Genomic DNA, 6,950 nt, shown 5'->3' with positions numbered 1-6,950 from the left:
TCACATTATTTGAATTCTGTATGTATAGTATGTATTGGTACTGCACAAAAAATGCTATTTTTAGGAAATGTAAAAAAATTTAATGAGAAACTTCTTGTGGAAAAATACCTGATTGAGTTTTTCATAATTGAATTAAACATATTATAATTCTGGAAACAAATATCATTGGAAATCACTTAATTACACTAACCATTAAAATATCCCCAGAGCATGTCGTATGTGCAATTAAACCATGTGTAGCTCAACACTATCATTCTACAAAGTTTAAAGTATAAGTGGCCGGGCGCGGTGGCGCTTATAATCCCCACGCTTGGGAGGCGGAGACAGGAGGATCGCGCAGGTTTGAAGCCAGCCGCACTGGCTTAAGAGACCCTGTTTCCAAATAAAAATATAAAATAGATCTGGGAGTGTATCCCAGAGAAGGGTTTCCGGGAACCCCAATACTACCAAAAAAACCCATAAATAAATAAAATAAATAAAGTATAAGGGAGTGTGTGTGTGTGTGTGTGTGTGTGTGTGTGTGAGAGAGAGAGAGAGAGAGAGAGAGAGAGAGAGAGAGAGAGAGAGAGAGAGAGGAAGAAAGAGAAAGAGAAATAATTTGCATTAGCTATAGCAGTAAGGCTATATAACTTTTAGCATATAATTTTGGTAGCTAAAATTTTAAAATAATAATTTGGTATCTAAACCATGTTCCTTTTAAAAACTATCTGAAGTCCAGTGTTTGTTTTTGATGACATTTGTAATCAAGGATCCTCACTGTTTAATCTTTTATACAAATGTGTGTGTGTGTGTGTGTGTGTGTGTGTGTGTGTGTGTGTTGAGTGTGTGTTTGATAAAAATAGAGGGGTTCTCTTTTGGGATACAACAATACAAAGCCTCAGGTATTTAATTTGTTCCTTGCCCAGGAAGGCATCCAGGCCCCTCTTTGTTTCACCACACATTAGGAATACCTAGGGTAGCAGACTGATTGATGGAGGACATGGACGAAGCCTGAGGAATGGAAGGTTCTGAAAGAGTTAAAGGAGATTCCAGGAAAGGTGGAATTCTCCAAAACTCTGGGTGTGACCATTGTCTTTCCAGAATTTGCCTTCTAAGGCCCACCTGCAAGGCCAGGGGGCTGATCTTAATCACAAGACCAGTGATGTCATAGGTCTTCCTTTTGTCTTGCTTATGATTAGTGATTTACATGTCCTTCACTTAATACCCCACTATTGTTCTTTGGTGTTGACTCTTTTCTACTAGGATCTGATGATTAACCTAACTGGAGAAGGGTATAAGATCTTGGTTTTAGAAAATAAACTTTGTCAGTTGCTCATCAGGCAATTGCCCATGCGTTCATTTCAGGACAGTTACTCATCAGGTAACTGTTCGGTTTCCCCTCTCAGGTCTCTCCCTCCCAAGTCCCGGAGAAGAATCTCCACAACTGATCACCTAACCAGAAGATAGTTCTAGTATTCTTAGTTACCATCACAGGCTTACTTTACTTACTTATATATTTAACTTAGAAAGTTTGTGTTTTAAAATAGTCCAGTAAGACACTAATATTGCATAAGTATATATGGGGACAAGTAGTTACAGTGTAAAGCATAAAAGAAACAGCTATTAAATGATTTTGCTGTATACATGTATATGTATATATATACATATATACTTTCCTTTTAGTCTTTTAGGCTAATAATATTTTTATAATTTCTCTAATATTAAATTGATGGATTAGATAATTTTAATTCATTTCAGTAACTCCATTATATTATTTATACATAAGCATCAAACATGAAAATTAATTAACAGACACCTTCTGGTTCTATGCTGTCTTTATAACAATAATAAATTATAACCTCATGTTAAAGAATATTTGGCAAAGTGAATGAAATCACCAGCCAAATGCAAGGGGGTGGGTCTGCGAAATTTAAGTAGTGCAATTATTATCAGATATAACTGAAGTTTCATATTTTTTCTCATCAAGAAATTTATGCCATGTCAAGAATATAAAAATGTAAATACATCATGTATAAAAGCATGGAAAAAATCTAATTGTTGAACCTGTAAGAGTTCTGTATTACTTCAGCAATAAACAAAATTTTGTAGGACTCCATAAATCTTCTCCAAGAATATTTAATAACTACACCATTATTGTTTTTTTTTCTAAGTGGGTAAACATTTATCAGTGAAGGCCAAGTATTGTTCCTTCAATTTTACTTTGAAACATATGCATTTTTCTTTTTTAAGCCTACATTGAGAAACAATAGTAGGTCATTCAAGGATGTTTTTCATGGAAATATTAAAAAATGGAAGAATATAAATAATATAAATTAGAGTTAGGCTCATATTATTGCATCTTTTTATGAGAGTGTGGTGAGCTGTAGACAAGCTCGCTAAGCACCAAATTCAAAGTGACTTAAACAACAGAAATTTATTATCAAAATTATGGAAACTCCAAGTTAAAGGTTGAGGGGTAAATACACTTGATTTCTTGTGAGAAGCACTGGAAAAGTTTATACCATGCTCTCACCCAGCTCCTGGTGATCTGTTGGCGACCTTGGTGTTCCCCACTGACAAGTCCACTGCATTCACCTCCGCCTTCGTCTTCACCTGATCTCTCCCTGTGTGCTCATCTCTGGATTTTCACTTTTCATAAGGAAAACTGTGATATGAGTTAGGAGACTCTTCTACTGTAGAATGACCACAGTTTTACCAGTTATGTCCTAAATTACTCTGTTTCCAAGTAAAACAATAATTTGAGAGTTACTAAAGGCTAGAACTTGGGCATAGAAATTTTGAGGAAACACATTTAAGCAAAAACAGAAACCTGAGCTGGGTGTGGTGGCACATGCTTGTAATCCCAGTACTTGGGAGGGCGAGACAGGAGGATTGCAGGTTTGCAACCAGCCTCAGCTACTTAGTGAGGCCTCTGCAACTTAGTGAGACCCTGTTTCAAAGTGAAGAATAAAAAAAAAAAAAAAAATAGTGATAGAGATGTAGCTCAGAGGTAGAATGCCTGTGGGTTCAACATCCAGAACTGAAAGAAAATGAAAAGAAAAACAGAAACCTTTGGTGTTAATAGGAAATGTTCAATATTCTGAAATATACTAGAAATTTGATTCCTGAAAGTGGAATATTAATCCTCATTCACATGTCTATTACAGCAATAGTTATATTTATTTTAAGGCAGGGATTGGGCAAGAATGTTAATGATATACCTAAGTATTAGAGATTTTGGTAGGCAAGAAAAACTTGAAGGCAAACATCTACAGTATCTTTGGGCTGCTTGAATTCTAACCCCATGCTGGTTGAAAGAACCCAAACCCTGGACCCAAGTTCCAGGAGAATATAGAAGGTTCTCAGAATGCAGGCTTATTTGATAAGCGATCTAGCAGCAAAAGCAATGTAAGAATAGGAGGAAAATAGGAATTTAACATAGAGTAAATGAAAACAACATTTTAACAGATCTTCTCATCTGGGCTTTGACTCTAGATTCTAATAACTTTGAAAGTTTGGACTTATGAAACCTGGTCACCTGGAGTCCAGAACTGTCCTCATAGGGGGGAGTGATCCATTATGGGCCTTTAGCTTTGGGAGTGGCACTCTATTTGAAAACCCCTTTACTGGCATTGTAAGTTGTGTCCAATCAATCTTTGCTTAGAATAATATGAGGTAACATTGAAATAAAACTGGACGGGCTCAGAAAATATTAGTGGGCAGTGGTATAAACAAACTATCACCAAGCTGAGCCCACTCCAGTTAGGAAACTAGAAATGAGAAAATACTTAGTTAGCTCTGTTTTGGGGGCTATGCTCTCAAATTGAGCTCTAGTTTAGACCCCAAATTGAGAATGAGGAGATAAGTTCTGGTTCACCAAGACAGGGCTTTTCAGTCTCATGGGTTGTAGCACTCACTGGCAGTAGCCATGTTTTTACATGATGGGTGGAATATTGAGGAATACACGAGTGCCCCAGAGCAAGGTGCAGAATGTAATCGGTTTTGCTATGGGTGAGCTAGCCAAAAAGGGCATGGCCAGATCTTTATCCATACAGATCTCTGGAAAATGGTGCTGCCTTTTTATCACTTACCCACCTTTTAGAAGACATTGCTAGGAGGTTATTATGTACCTGATGAAAACATATGTGCTAAACTTTAACAGATACCCAAAGGACACATGAAGATTCATAGAAATTACTTGCCTTGGGATTAAATTGAATTTGCAGCCTTATATCTTGACCCACCCTACAGCTAACAAGGTGCCTCAATAAACTAGCATACTGCAAAAGCTGGACTTCTCCACTAAAGAACAATAGCATAAACAGGAGTAAGTCCATCACTGATGTCCACGCTTATCTATCTTTGATAGCTATAAGAGAAGATGTACTAACACATCTTAGCTGGTTCACTGTTACTAATTTTCAATCAGAACTAAAATTGGCAATCCCTGTCTATTAAATATGGCCAATGAGGAAGATTAAGAAGTTTATCCTAACTATCAGTACTTCTGGGCAGAAAACATTTTCTCTGACAACAACATTAGTCTTTGAAAAATTTAATCATATTGCATAATGTTTCCTCTTGCTTTATTACCCTTAACTAAACATACAGGTCATTCTTCAAAAGGTGGAGTCCGGGGAAGAGGGGTTGTAAAGATGGATCGACTCTCTACTTGTTGTTATGTAGCTGCTGTCAGAGAGAATGGTCATCAGAACGCTATATTGCATTTAGTTTGTATATTTTAAAAAAAATTCCATTCCATAGTAACTACCATGTTCTGATTTGCTCTTGAAGACCAGATAAATTGGCCTAAAATCAAAGTGTGCTACCCTTATGAAGGTTAGAACATTTTAACTTTTATTTGAATTCCAAGTTAGTGAAACCAGGGTTGAGATGATGATGGCAGGGGGTTTTGTCCACATTCAGAATATCAAGCTTTTTTCCTTTGTGCTTTGAAAAAGTTAATACTAGAATTCATATAACTCTAGCTGCATATATGTATATGTGTGTGTGTGTGTGTGTGTGTGTGTGTGTGTGTGTGTGTATTTCCAGAAGTGCCCAAACAGTAACAGAACCAGTCAAGATGACATCATCTTATAAAAATCTCCTTCTATTACTGAGCTTACTCCTCCACTGCTTGCTTGTGCAAGCAGTGTGGCTGTGCACACCTGTAATCCCAGTACTTGAAAGCCTGAAACTTCTGATCACTGGTTTAAGAAATGCCTCAACAAGTTAGCAAAACTCTCAGCAACATAGCAAGACCATGTTTCAAGCAAACACACAAAAAAAATTAAAAGACTGGGGTTGTAGTTTGAAGTTACAATATCTCTAGCTTCAATCTCCAGAACCACACTCACAAAAAAAGAAATCCCGTGCCCAAAAATAACAGTAACATGAGCACTATGTTATTCTATCTCTCCAGAGTCAACTTTATTAAAAGAAACTAAATCTGGGCATGGTGGCGCACGCTTGTAATCCCCACGCTTGGGAGGCGGAGACAGGAGGATCACGCAGGTTCGAAGCCAGCTGCGCTGGCTCAAGAGACCCAGTTTAAAAAAAAAAAAAAAAAAAGGTCTGGGAGTATAGCCCGGATATAGAAGGGCTTCCAGGAACCCCAGTACCACCAAAAAAAAAAAAAAAAAAAAAAAAAAAAACCTAAAGAGAATTGAGAAACTATATCCCCTCTTTTAAGAACATCAACCAATCAACCAGGGAACTCAACTATTTAGAGGACAGACATTGAGTGTTGCTTCTTCCTAGATTTGTTCATAGTCCAGGTAGAAATGCTGTTCAGAACCATCTCCCCAGGACCTTGATGATCATAAGATCTGGCCATCTACTGACATACATTTTATGATCGCAAGCAGAAACAGAAGATATCTGGAACTAATTCGACTTGGTAACTTGGAGATAGAAATTTGTAGAAGATTTTTTACCTGTACTCTCATCTTGACAAATCTATGGCTCTAGTACTAGTTTTATCAATGTAGAGCAGGGGAAATACAGAAAAGTAAGAATTTAACAAAAAGATATATTATTTAGTTGTAATAAAATTGCAGACAATAATTAGACTAACTGGCTTGAATCCTACAATGGGAACATGGTAATTTAGGAATCTTGTTCCACCTATTGCAACTGAAGTAATAATTATGATCAAAGCTCTAGTGGTTAGAGAAACAGCCCGCCCAGGTAATTCTATGCATTCATAAAGGGAAGCCATTTACACCAACAAAAATATTGGCAGTGCCTATTGGCCACTGTGATTCATCAGTCTTGATGTTATTATTGGGAAAGAATATTATTGTCTAGTATTGGAGGCATACTTCTCATTCCATTACTCCAGATTAAACTAAACAAAAAGAATCTCACACCCTGGATGAGCAGTCATAATAACACCACAAAACAGTCTCACAGATAAAGCATTTATTATTATAAGACCTTATTTCTAAAGCTCACATGATAGTAATTGTTTATAGATAACAAGTGCACTGCTGTGTTCTCAACAGTCACCATCTTACAAGCCATTGTCAGAAATCATACCATGTATTCTTGAGCCCAGACACCTTTTATTGGCTCACCCTCCAATAGAATGTCTCTCTGGCTGCTATACGTCCTTAAGTTTGGATCCAAGGGAATGGGTATGAGCACTTCTAACAAGTTGGTCATATCTATTAGATTGAAAGCATTTGTAACATGACCAGTACCAAAAATTTTGTTCTAAGTATGGTTGGAAAATTGGAACATATTATAACTTGTACTGGTTGGTTATAAAAATTATACACAGATACCTGACATAAGGGCCAAAAGATATACTCAAGAGTAATTAACAAGGGGATACATAAAATCCAACCCAGGGTTAAGAAATAAATCACTAAAAACAAAAGTAATTTAACCTAAAATTTACACTTAAGTGTAAAATAGAATCATGGAATAATTCATGTATCTGGGGACAACCACATGGCAGGTACCAT

Source organism: Muscardinus avellanarius (genome assembly GCF_963383645.1).
Source record: "Muscardinus avellanarius genome assembly, chromosome: 2".
Lineage (NCBI taxonomy): Eukaryota > Metazoa > Chordata > Mammalia > Rodentia > Gliridae > Muscardinus > Muscardinus avellanarius.
This window is presented reverse-complemented; position numbering follows the sequence as displayed.